Raw genomic sequence first — 14,306 nt, forward strand, 5'->3', positions numbered from 1 at the left:
ATTTTAACCACAATTTGTTTGTGAAAGCACATTGTTGAAGTTATGGAGGGCAAGCATTGAAACTTGGGTTAAATAGATTAATAAGTAGAGGGTTATTCCTTTTGGATGTTGGTTATTTAGCATGACAAAGCAATTCTCTAATGTGTTGGTGATAATACAATTATACCTTCATCCTATCCTAACCCTGACCTTAACCACATTTGCTTATATGTACACGCACAGTTTATGGAGGGCAGGAGTGACCCCAATCTTAACCGCAGTGAGGGCAAGTGAGGCAGTGAGGGCAAGTGAGACCCCAATTTTAACCAAAATATGTGCAGTGAGAATTAAGTGAAAAAAAAGTTGAGCAATGGAAGGTCAAGGGAGGATAAAACAAGTATTGCTTTATTATGTTTTGTGTGGGTGCGGCATCCAGTTTTTGGTTTTAAATGTATTATTGTTATGCCCCACTTCAACCTAAATTAAATTTCCTTTTTTTTCTTTTTTTTCTTCTCTCTTTTTTTCTCCTTTTTTTTTTAATCTTTTTTCTTTTCTTTTTTTTCTTTTTTAAAAATAAGTCAATGCAAGTTTTGCTGTTTCATGCAGGGGCGGAGTCTTACCCCTATAAAAGGAGCCTCTGTCTTTTGCTTCTCATTTCCACACCGAGTTGAGGCGTGTTCAGACCTGTCCAGGCAATGACTGCAATTTGCAACCCTTGGACAAGGACAATTTTTCTACAGTTTTCATACCTCTCAGTACATGCTCTTACGCCTGAGGAAGATCAATACAGATCGAAACGTTGTGACAGAGCATGTTATTTAATTTTTTGGCCAAACAAATTTTTGTTACAACAAGAAGAGGTTACTTATTTAGGCTTCTAATATATCCTAATTTTTGGAGGGTCTTTTGGTCGAGGGAGTGCCCGTGCACCTCCGTCCCTGTTTCGGGGACGGAATCCTAATTTTAACCCTAACCCCTAACCCTAACCCTAACCCTAGCCAGCCAGCTTGCAGTTTTTTGGTGTGCTAGCCTGAAGAAGAGCCATACAGGCTCGAAACGTAGCGTTCTTTCTCTTTTTCTTTTTTTCTTTTGCACACCCTTCCTTAGTTGTTTAACATTTTTTTCCTTTTTAAAAAAAAAGTACTTTAAAAAAAGCACTTAAAAAAGTTGTTTTTAAAAAAAACAAAACATGGAGGATGGGTGGCACGTGGTGCGTTATGGCAGGAGACGCCAGCGCACATGTGCTCCTCCAACAGATTGGGATTACGGGCGGGCAGGGGGGATGGCCCGTGGATCAGTTCCCCTACCCTAACCCTAACCTCACTCCTAACCTTAACCCTACTCCTAAGCCCTGGCCCTAACCCTAACCTCACTCCTAACCTTAACCCTACTCCTAAGCCCTGGCCCTAACCATAACCTCACTCCCAACCCTAACCTTAACCTCACTCCTAACCCTAAGCTCTCCCTGGCCCTAACCCCAACCTCACTCCTAACCTTAACCCTAATCCTAAACCCTGGCCCTAACCCTAACCTCACTCCTAACCTTAACCCTACTCCTAAGCCCTGGCCCTAACCCTAACCTCATTCCCAACCCTAACCCCATTTAAACCAAATTGTAAGATAAATTATATGTCTAAATATGACCTAACCTTAAGCACAGTCATACTGGGACATACATATGTGTGTATGTGTGTAGGTATAAAATATACACACATACACACAATACTTAATACTTACCTGATTTTGTTAATAGTTCAAGACTGTTCTGAGCAAATATACAGTTAACATTTAATTGTAAATATGTACATAAATGATAGTTCTTAAAATTCATGTTCAATATATGAACAAAAAAAATACAAATAAAGATAAAAATAAAAAAATAAAAAATAATTAAATAATACTTACCTTTTTCTTATACATACTTACCTTTTATTTTGACAGACGGGGCATCCTTCTGTTCCTATTGACCTTTTTGACCCCGCTTCATTCTAAGTTAAATTCTTTTCTTTTCTCACCTGAAGTTCTTTTTGTAAAGACTTTCTTTTTCTTTTCCAAAGCAGAGGCTGAGCCTTCGTCATGCCCCCTATAAGAGGACCCTCAGCCCTCCTCTGCTCATTTCCACACCGAACGTCGAATTGTTTACACAGAGAACACTACCTGCTACTTTGGACACTGAACTAACAGTCTTTTTAAAGACTTTTTCACCGTGCTCCTACGCCTGAAGAAGACCTCTAACGGTCGAAACGTCGCGACGGAGCACTTGTTTCAATTTTTTGGCTTTATTAATTTTTTTAGCACGCTAACTAGCTTGCTAACGCTACCGACACGGCACGACACGCCGACACCGAAATGTCCGGCTGGACATTAGTTAGGAACAGACGCCGACCCAGGCTGCAAACGGACTACGACGATGGGGGGTTTTTTGAGCGAGGGAGTGCCCGTGCACCTCCGTTTCCACGTCGGGGACGGAGCGCTAACTTTAACCCTAACCCTAACCCTGGCCCTAACCTTAACCCCGGGTCCTCACTTTAACCTAACCTAATTTAACCTAATCCTAAACCCTAACCCCTGGCCCGAATATTTAACCTTAACCCTACTTAACCTAATCCTAAACCGTAACCCCTAGACCTAACCTTAACCTTAACCCAACCCAATTTAACCTAATCCTAACTCTAACCATAACCCCTGGCCCTACTCTTAACCTTACTCCTAACCCTGACCTCATTCCTCACCCTGAAAACCCTAAAACCCACTCCTAACCCTAACCTCACTCCTAATCCTTACCCCACTTATAACCCTAACCTTAACGTTACTCCTAACCCTAACCTCTGGCCCTAACCCTAATCTTACACCTAACCCTAAGCCCTAACCCTAACCCAGTGACTCAACCCTAATTCCTAACCTTAACCCTACTCCTAATCTTAAACCGACCCTAACCCTAATTGAACAAAATTGGACATTAAATTAATTGTCTCAAAATACCCTAACCTTGGAAAACCACCTCACACCGAACATAACCCCTACACTGAATATACACTCAATCGTAATCCTATTGGGACACGCACATGTATGTATATGTATATATGTGTGTATATATGTGTATTTGTATGTGTATGTAGGTATATGTATGTGGGTATACGTACACAATATATAATACTTACCTGATTTTGTAAATAGTTTAACACCATTCTGGGTAAATATACAGATAATGTTCAGTTAGAAATATGTACATACATGACAGTTCATCACATTATGTTCAATATATGAACAAGCAAAAATACAATAAAAATATAAAATTATAAAAATAACTAATAATAAATAAAAAAATAAAAAAATAATAAAAATTATACTTACCTTTGTTTACATACTTACCTTTATTTTGACAAGTCGGGGCATCCTTTTGTTGTTATTGACCTTTTGACCCCGTATTATTCTAAGTTAAATTCTTTCCTTTTTTTTCTCACCCGAAGTTCTTATGGTAAGAGTTTCTTTTTCTTTTTCCAAAGCAGAGGCTGAGCCTTCGTCACGCCCCCTATAAGAGGACCCTCAGCCCTCCGCAGCTCACTTCCACACCGAACGTCGACTTGTTTAGACAGAGACTGCTACCTGCTGCCTTTGACACTGACCCAACAGTCTTTTTTAAGACTTTCTCAATGTGCTCCAACGCCTGAGGAAGACCTTTAACGGTCGAAAAGTTGCGACGGAGCACTGTTTTCAATTTTTTTTGGCCATAATAATTTTTTCTGCAAGCTAACTAGCTTGTTAGCACTTTCGACACGGCACAACACGCCGACACCGAAATGTCCGGCTGGACACTTGTTAGGGGCAGAAGCCGACCCAGGCTTCAAACGGACTACAACCAAGGGGGGTTTTTTGAGCGAGGGAGTGCCCGTGCACCTCCGTTTCCACGTCGGGGACGGAGCGCTAATGCTAATCCTAACCCTAATCCTAACCCTAACCCTAACCCTAACACAAGTATGTGCCATAATCCAACCCTAATCCTGACCTTAACCACGGTTGCTTATGTACACGCACAGTTTATGGAGGGCAAGTGACCCATATTCTAACCAAGGAATGCTTATAAGCACATTGAACTTATGAAGTCTGTGGGAATTAAGTGAAACAAATATGTAAAAAAAGTGGAAGGTCAAGGAAAATAAAACAAATTATTGCTTTTTTATGTTTTGTGTGAGTGGGGCATCCAGTTTTTATTTGGAAATTCACTTTTGCTTTAACCCCACTTCAACCTAAATTGTTTTCTTTTCTTTTCTTTCTTTTTTTTCTTTTCTTAAAACAAATTTGCTGTTTCATGCAGGGGCGGAGTCTTACCCCTATAAAGGCAGCCTCTGTCTCTCCTGCTCATTTTCACACTAAGCTGAGGCCTGTTCAGACATGTTCAGATGACGACTGCAATTTGGCAACCCTGGACATGGAAGTTAATTTTTATGGCTATTTACAGAATTTTTATTGCATGCTCCTACGCCTGAGGAAGGTCCAATCTGACCGAAACGTCGCGACGGGGCATGTTTCAAACCAATTTTTGTTGCACCAAGGAAGAGGTTACTCTGGCTCCTAATTACACCAATTTTGGGGGGGTCTTCTGGTCAAGGGAGTGCCCGTGCACTTCCGTTCCCTTTTGGGGACGGAACCCTAATTCTATCTCTAACCAGCCAGCGCCGCCTTGATTCAGAAGTACCCATTTGGAAGCCACGAATTAGCCCACTTGTTGTTATTTTCTGTTATTCTATCATTTTATAATGCTACCTGACCCTAACCCTAATTCCTGGGCCCTAACCCTAACCACAATTGGCTTTTGTACATACACACATTTGGAGCTGTGGAGGGCAATAGGTGAAAATTGGTAGTATAAATTGATAATGGACATGTTTCCTTTGGATGTGGCTTATTACACAGAACATGACAAAGCAATTTTGTAACTTGTTGGTGTTAACACAAGTATGTGCCATAATCCAACCCTACTCCTGACCTTAACCACGGTTCCTTATGTACACGCACAGTTTATGGAGGGCAAGTGACCCGAATTCTAACCAGAGTATGCTTATAAGCACATTGAACTTATGGAGTCTGTGGGAATTAAGTGAAACAAATATATAAAAAAGTGGAAGGTCAGGTAAAATGAAACAAATTATTGCTTTTTTATGTTTTGTGTGAGTGGGGCATCCATGTTTTGCTTGGAAATTCACTTTTGCTTTAACCCCACTTCAACCTAAATTGTTTTCTTTTCTTTTCTTCTTTTTTTCTTTTCTTAAAACAAATTTGCTGTTTCATGCAGGGGCGGAGTCTTACCCCTATAAAGGCAGCCTCTGTCTCTCCTGCTCATTTTCACACCAACCTGAAGCCTGTTCAGACATGTTCAGAGGATGAGTGCAATTTGGCAACCCTGGACATGAATATTAATTTTTATGGCTATTTGTAGAATTTTTTGCATGCTCCTACGCCTGAGGAAGGTCCAATTTGACCGAAACGTCGCGACGGGGCATGTTTCAAACTAATTTCTGTTGTACCAAGGAAGAGGTTACTCTGGCTCCTGATTACACTAATTTTTGGGGGGTCTTCTGGTCAAGGGAGTGCCCGTGCACTTCCGTTCCCTTTTGGGGACGGAACCCTAATTCTATTCCTAACCAGCCAGCGCCGCCTTGATTCAGAAGCACCCATTTGGAAGCCACAAATTAGCACACTTGTCATTATTTTATGTTATTTTATCATTTAAAAAAAAAATGCTCCCTTACCCTAACCCCTAAGCCCTAACCCTAACCACAATTGGCTTTTGTACATACACACATTTGGAGCTGTGGAGGGCAATAGGTGAAAATTGGTAGTATAAATTGATAATGGACATGTTTCCTTTGGATGTGGCTTATTACACAGAACATGACAAAGCAATTTTGTAACTTGTTGGTGTTAACACAAGTATGTGCCATAATCCAACCCTACTCCTGACCTTAACCACGGTTCCTTATGTACACGCACAGTTTATGGAGGGCAAGTGACCCGAATTCTAACCAGAGTATGCTTATAAGCACATTGAACTTATGGAGTCTGTGGGAATTAAGTGAAACAAATATATAAAAAAAGTGGAAGGTCAGGTAAAATGAAACAAATTATTGCTTTTTTATGTTTTGTGTGAGTGGGGCATCCATGTTTTGCTTGGAAATTCATTTTTGCTTTAACCCCACTTCAACCTAAATTGTTTTCTTTTCTTTTCTCTTTTTTTCTTTTCTTAAAACAAATTTGCTGTTTCATGCAGGGGCGGAGTCTTACCCCTATAAAGGCAGCCTCTGTCTCTCCTGCTCATTTTCACACCAAGCTGAGGCCTGTTCAGACATGTTCAGAGGATGGCAACCCTGGACATGAATATTAATTTTTATGGCTATTTGTAGAATTTTTTGCATGCTCCTACACCTGAGGAAGGTCCAATCTGACCGAAACGTCGCGACGGGGCATGTTTCAAACCAATTTTTGTTGCACCAAGGAAGAGGTTACTCTGGCTCCTGATTACACTAATTTTTGGGGGGTCTTCTGGTCAAGGGAGTGCCCGTGCACTTCCGTTCCCTTTTGGGGACGGAACCCTAATTCTATTCCTAACCCTAACCCTCGATTTAGTCTAGACTTCTGAATGTCTGAAGCACAATGTCACAAGCACCACGACCCTACACCACAGCCCCCCACACGTTATTTTCATGAAATTACAATAAACACTTTATATGTCCCCTCGGAGCATCTGGCTGGCCTGAACAGGGACTATGTCGATGGCCCAGGACCTTATTGCTGACCTGAGACCTTATTTAGGACCTTGGACTATGTTGCTGGCCTCAGACTTTGTTGCTGGTCCGGAACCCTTGTCTCCTGACTGTCTCCTAACTCAGACAATGTTGCTGGCCTCGGACTACGTTTCTGGCCTGGCCCCAAACTAGGTTGCTGGCCTCAGACAGTGTTGCTGGACCCTACCCCTAGCCTCTCCTCACCCTGCCCTGGCTCAGTTATGACTTCTGGGCCCGGACAGTGTTGCTGGCCTCGGACTTTGTTGCTGGCGTGGCCCCAAACGGTGTTCCTGGCCTCAGACAGTGTGGCTGGCCCAGAACCCTAGTTTCTCCTCACCTTCTCCTAACTTATGTCTCATGGACTGACTCAAGCACCACCAACCCACATTTCGGCCAATCACACCAAACTGGTCCAAAATCATTTCTATACTTGTTCAAACACCATTTCTGATGACAGATTCTTGTTCAGCATCCAAAATAGGCCCAGAAAGTGGAAAAAAAACACTTTTTTTTTTTGGGCAACTTTTGACTTGACAACGTATCGATTTCACATCGTGAAATCGTGTCGATTTTCCGACCGAAATTTTTTTCTCTCAAAAACCAAAAAAGTCACCCTGAACATGTGTACAAACACATCCAAATCACTCCAAGGCCTCATTCCCTTCTATTCACATTCTATTATACTGCAATAGGGGGTTGTTTGGCTATACCACCGCAACCAAACGTCACATGGCTCAGCGGATGACACAGCCACGTTCGGCACCCTCAATTTAGGGGGGAGTAGCCAAAGTTTGGAGCCTCCACGACTTTCGGCTGATTTTTCAGGAATATTTTTACACTGCCTTCTGACCTCTTGACCTTTTCTCATATCTCAGGACAGGAAGGTGCTAGAGCCTCAGTTCCAACTCAGGCACACTCAGCACCCTTGATTTAGTGCGGGTAGACCTGATTCCAAGGCAAAACCACCTTTTCCTCACTTTGGATCAACACTTTGCAATATTTTCACCAAGGCCTTTTGACGTGTGCGTTTGGGGACGCTACTCTGCACAGGAAGGTCGTACAGACCTCATACAAGTATCCACTGATTCGTCTCGACGACACCTTTCTAATGACCACATTTCACATGCTTTCACCAAAGCATGTGATGCTTTGGTGAAACACTTGCTTTCTGGCCACGTTCCCAAAAAATATTCTCGGGCCACATACGATGTCTGTTTTCCTGAGCCGGCGTGACTTTACTTGTTCCAAAACCATTTCTGATGACAGATTCTTGTTCAGCATCCCAAATAGGCCCTCAAATTGAACAATAACACCATTTTTTTTGGTAAACGTTTCGGTACAACACGTCAGCACAAGGTACGACCTGTCAATTTTCAGACCGACTAATTTTTGTCTATGAAAAACAAAATAAGGCACCCTGAACATGTGAGAAATCACATCAAAATAAGTCCAAGGCCACATTACACCTCTATTTCAGACCGACTAATTTTTTCTATGAAAAACAAAATAAGGCACCCTGAACATGTGAGAAATCACATCAAAATAAGTCCAAGGACACATTACACCTCTATTCCAATTCAATTATACAGGAATAGGGTACTTTGGCAATACCGCCGCTAACAAACGGCATACGGCTAGGCGGACGACACAGCCACGTTCAGCACCCTTGATTTAGGTGAGGTAGCCAAAGTTTGGAGCCAAAAGGTCTTTCGGATGATTTTTCAGAAATATTGTAACATTAGGATTTGACATCTCGTACTTTTGTCATATCTGGAGACATGAAAGTGCTAGAGACTCAGTTCCAAGTCAGGCACGCTCAGCAAGCTGGATTTAGTGGGGGTAGACAAACTTTGGACCTGATATGACTTTCAGCTGATTTTTCATGAATATTTTTACATTAGTATGTGAACAGTAGGACTTAGATCATATCTCAGGACATGAACGTGCTACACACTCATTTCCAAGTCACAGACGCTGAGCACGCTCTATTTAGTGTACTTACAAATATTTTTTAGCCTCTACCACTTTCGGCTGATTTTTCAGCAATATTGATACATTAGGATGTGACCTCTTGTACTTTTGTGATATCTCAGGACAGGAAGGTGTTAGATAATCAGTTCGAAGTCAGGCACGCTAAGCACCCTCGAGTTAGTGGTGGTAGAAAAAATGTGGAGCCAATAGCACTTTCGGTTGAATTATAAGCAATATTTAAACATTAGGATGTCGCCTCACGGCCTTTTGTGATATGTCAGGACAGGAAGGTGCTAGAGACTCAGTTCAAAGTCAGGCACGCTCAACACCCTCGATTTAGTGGGGGTAGACAAAGTTTCGAGTCGCAAGGACTTACGGCTGATTTTTCTGCAATATTTTAAAATTAAGATGTGAGATCTTGGCCTTTTGTGCAATCTCAGCACAGGAAGGTGATAGAGAGTCCGTTCAAAGTCAGGCACGCTCAGCAACCGCGATGTAGTGTGGCTTGGCCCAAAAATGAGCAAAATCACATTTAGCTCATTTTTGCTCAACACTTGGCAGTATTTCCATAAATGCATTTTGACATGTGCTTTTGGGGCCGCTACTCGGCGCAGGAAGGTCGTAGAGAGCTCATTCAACTATCCATGTATTCGTCCTGACCAGACCTTTCAAATCAGACCACATTAGTTACACTTTGACCTTGACACCATACGGTAATGCTCCTAACCCTAAATTCCAACAATGTATGTCTTAAAATGGGGGTGGTAACGCATAAGTAGTCTATTATCCTAAACAAACATGTCTTTATTTTTTGTGTGTACTTGTGTTTATTTTTTATGATGACATATTCTTGTTCAGCATCCCACATAGTGCCTGAAAGTGAAAAAAAGACATTTATTTACTGTGAAATGTTAATAATAACATGTCATCCCAAAGTATGACGGGCCTTGGAACGTGTCAAACAGGTTGCTTCTCAAAAGAACAAATTTTTCTCTCCAAAACACATTACAGCACACTGATACTGCATGCAAACACATCAGCTTGTGATTGTGACCGTAAAACATGATAATCATCAATTGATAAAATATTAAATAGTAAATTATCCTTTGAATTGCAGGTTCATGCAGTGTGCAGTTGGGCTCATGTCACAATGCACATTCTGCACAAAAATTGGAATTGTAATGTACATGGTGTACGAATACAAATGTTACAAACTTGCTTTGTGTATTATGTGTTCACCTTCTATGTTCTGGCTTGGCGTAACGTATTGAACCTTAACAATCACAATCATGTTTGTAATATTGTTAAGGAATGTGTTACAATTAGAGGAACTCAGCGCCCACACATTACAGAAGTTTTTCAAACAAGCATTGTGTGAAAAGCAAGGAGAATTATGGCTGATTGGGAACACACCGTGTGCACTCACAATTTAAGTGTCTACACGCCTGCTTCTGCCCACATGCAGAAGCAATACACGGAGAAGGTCTTTCATTCTCACAGCCATTGTTCTCCTAAAACCCACCTAAGGTCTCACTGGTGCACAAAAAGTTTTTATGGACATGCACTGTATTTCTTATTTTTAGTTTTGCATATTTATTCATTCTGCTGCAGTGTTTTTTCAAAAAAAAATTTTATAATTGTATCAGGTGTTTTACAAATGGCCAATTTTAATACTAACTGCACCTCTGTTACCCCCATTGGGAATACATACATGAAAAAGTCATTATTCTTGAATAGTTTTGTGCTTTACACACAACAAAGGACGTCATAGTTTTATATCAGGCATTAGACTTCATATAAAGTTGGCTTTAGACGGTATTGCTTAAAGTTTCATTGTTACGCAGATGATACCCAGCTTTATCTATCCATGAAGCCAGAGGACACACACCAAATAGCTAAACTGCAGGATTGTCTTACAGACATAAAGACATGGATGACCTCTAATTTCCTGCTTTTAAACTCAGATAAAACTGAAGTTATTGTACTTGGCCCCACAAATCTTAGAAACATGGTGTCTAACCAGATCCTTACTCTGGATGGCATTACCCTGACCTCTAGTAATACTGTGAGAAATCTTGGAGTCATTTTTGATCAGGATATGTCATTCAAAGCGCATATTAAACAAATATGTAGGACTGCTTTTTTGCATTTACGCAATATCTCTAAAATCAGAAAGGTCTTGTCTCAGAGTGATGCTGAAAAACTAATTCATGCATTTATTTCCTCTAGGCTGGACTATTGTAATTCATTATTATCAGGTTGTCCTAAAAGTTCCCTAAAAAGCCTTCAGTTAATTCAAAATGCTGCAGCTAGAGTACTGACGGGGACTAGAAGGAGAGAGCATATCTCACCCATATTGGCCTCTCTTCATTGGCTTCCTGTTAATTCTAGAATAGAATTTAAAATTCTTCTTCTTACTTATAAGGTTTTGAATAATCAGGTCCCATCTTATCTTAGGGACCTCGTAGTACCATATCACCCCAATAGAGCGCTTCGCTCTCAGACTGCAGGCTTACTTGTAGTTCCTAGGGTTTGTAAGAGTAGAATGGGAGGCAGAGCCTTCAGCTTTCGGGCTCCTCTCCTGTGGAACCAGCTCCCAATTCAGATCAGGGAGACAGACACCCTCTCTACTTTTAAGATTAGGCTTAAAACTTTCCTTTTTGCTAAAGCTTATAGTTAGGGCTGGATCAGGTGACCCTGAACCATCCCTTAGTTATGCTGCTATAGACTTAGACTGCTGGGGGGTTCCCATGATGCACTGTTTCTTTCTCTTTTTGCTCTGTATGCACCACTCTGCATTTAATCATTAGTGATCGATCTCTGCTCCCCTCCACAGCGTTCTCTCCCTCAGCCCCAACCAGTCCCAGCAGAAGACTGCCCCTCCCTGAGCCTGGTTCTGCTGGAGGTTTCTTCCTGTTAAAAGGGAGTTTTTCCTTCCCACTGTAGCCAAGTGCTTGCTCACAGGGGGTCGTTTTGACCGTTGGGGTTTTACATAATTATTGTATGGCCTTGCCTTACAATATAAAGCGCCTTGGGGCAACTGTTTGTTGTGATTTGGCGCTATATAAAAAAATTGATTGATTGATTGATTGATTCATTAAATCTAGTCACACACTTGATAGATGGCACTGCTACAAATTTCAATTACTATGTCCGAACAATAAACCTCTTACATTCATTTGTACACACAATGTATTTGAGAAAAGCCATTTATGATGAGATTTTAAGTTTCAGCTTCAGATAAAAACACTCTGTAAATGAATGATTTTTAAAACTTTATTAACATTAAAACTATGTGCAAACACTGAGTTGACATTAAAAACACACTTAATAAATGGAACAAATACAAAATATATAACATCAAAAAACAAAAATGCTTAAATTGAATTATAAAAATAAAGAAATATAATAAAAATATATTAATGTCCTTTTAAAAAAAACTATTTACATAATAACAAATATGACTAGTGTCTATTGAGGTGGGGGGGCATCGGGGCGAGAGATCAAAACTGCAGGATAAAGATGGGGTTGTTGTTGTTCCTCGTCCGAACCGATATGGCCGGTGACGTGAGGGGGAGTCGGGGTTGTGGTAGGGGAGACAGGTGCAACTTCAGGTGTTGCCAACGGAACAGAAGGGACATCGGGGATAGATGACAACAAACCAGGGGAGACTGTTGGGAGTTTCACTTGAACTGGGGGACACCAATGCTTTTGGGGTTTTGGAAGGTTGTGTGGGGGTAACTTGTGGTGATGAAGAAAAAACCCGATGGAAAACCTGGGAAGGAGGGTCAGTGGAGTGTGGAGGGGTGCTGAGTGTGGAAAGCTGTCCATCTGAGGCCACTCTCTGTTTTATTGGAGTGTCTGTTATGGGAGAGTGAAAAAACACATGTGCAATGTGCAAGTTAGACATGACTGCCTAATAATCATCAATAATAGGATTTATAAATTTTAACAACATTTATTTATATTATCTGAAAACTTACGTTGTGTTTTGCGGGACTTGCTGGGAGTCCGGCAGACTATTTGGACAAAAGGAGAAATTAGTCATCTTTTACACTGTTGATAAATGTGCATCATGTACAGCTACTTCTTTAAAGTATTGGCATTGGCATATAAGGTACACAGATCTAATTCAGTTCCTTATTTCAAGTGTATATTACACATACAAAGTCATAAATGGGGCCTTACCTGTCCACCTCAACATCCGTCTGGGGGTGAAGGGAGACATCACAGACAGCCTTGTCTGTAAAAGTTTTTTCTTTGGGAAATAAAAAGTGAAATATGTTAAAGTTTGTATTACGTAGTTCCTTGTCTGTCTATCTGTCTATGTATCTATCTATCTATCTATGATCTCAAGGAGCCTATACAATATCTGTTTGAAATAATAACTACCTTTAGCCTGTGCACTGGACGGCCGCTGGATGGCCCAGCTGAGGAGGGTCCCTCGTCGCCATCATCATCCTCCCGTTTTCTCTTTTGTGTATGAAATGGACGCCCGCTCGATGGACCAGCTGAGGAGGGTCCCTCGTCGCCGTCATCATCTTGAGTTCTTGAACTCATCTTTTTGGCAGTTGGTGACTCCTTGGGGAAGTCAGACACAAAAGAAACATTGATGTTGACACGTTAATGTTTGTAATGTTTATCATATGTTTCTTGATGCACGGGATACTAAAAAAAATAATTATGATGCCTTGTATGTCTAGTACATGTGAATATTTTACATTAAAGCTGACTTGACTGTATCTGTTGGAGCATTAAATGTCTGTTGGAAGTAGTAACTCAGACTTACAGGGAAGAGGGCCCGCCGTGAATGTTTTGGGCTTCTGACAACCTCCTTGGGACCACCTGCTGCCGCCCCAGCCTCCTCCTCCTCGTCACTGGTCTCCTCCTGTGACTCAGGGGAGTCGTGCAGGCTGATAACTCTGTCACTGTCCGACTCCTCTGAGTCAGTAGACCCGTGTATGGTCACTACGTCCTCTGTCCCCTCCTCACGGGACTCAATCAATCAATCAATCAATCAATCAATTTTTTTATATAGCGCCAAATCACAACAAACAGTTGCCCCAAGGAACTTTATATTGTAAGGCAAGGCCATACAATAATTATGTAAAACCCCACCGGTCAAAACGACCCCCTGTGAGCAAGCACTTGGCTACAGTGGGAAGGAAAAACTCCCTATTAACAGGAAGAAACCTCCAGCAGAACCAGGCTCAGGGAGGGGCAGTCTTCTGCTGGGACTGGTTGGGGCTGAGGGAGAGAACCAGGAAAAAGACATGCTGTGGAGGGAAGCAGAGATCGATCACTAATGATTAAATGCAGAGTGGTGCATACAGAGCAAAAAGAGAAAGAAACAGTGCATCATGGGAACCCCCCAGCAGTCTACGTCTATAGCAGCATAACTAAGGGATGGTTCAGGGTCACCTGATCCAGCCCTAACTATAAGCTTTAGCAAAAAGGAAAGTTTTAAGCCTAATCTTAAAAGTAGAGAGGGTGTCTGTCTCCCTGATCTGAATTGGAAGCTGGTTCCACAGGAGAGGAACCTGAAAGCTGAAGGCTCTGCCTCCCATTCTACTC

The 14,306-nt window shown here is 41.5% G+C and overlaps 1 long non-coding RNA gene across 1 annotated transcript; it reads right to left on the reverse strand.

Moving 5' to 3' along the window:
* Positions 1-12,934: 12,934 nt before the first annotated feature.
* LOC117506067 lies at positions 12,935-13,603 on the reverse strand. Its single transcript, XR_004559361.1, has 3 exons — positions 13,522-13,603; positions 13,125-13,313; positions 12,935-12,990 (listed from the first exon to the last, which is right to left on the reverse strand). It is a non-coding gene; the product is annotated as an uncharacterized LOC117506067 (long non-coding RNA).
* Positions 13,604-14,306: the final 703 nt, after the last annotated feature.

This window comes from Thalassophryne amazonica, unplaced genomic scaffold (genome assembly GCF_902500255.1).
Source record: "Thalassophryne amazonica unplaced genomic scaffold, fThaAma1.1, whole genome shotgun sequence".
In the NCBI taxonomy this organism is placed as follows: Eukaryota; Metazoa; Chordata; class Actinopteri; order Batrachoidiformes; family Batrachoididae; genus Thalassophryne; species Thalassophryne amazonica.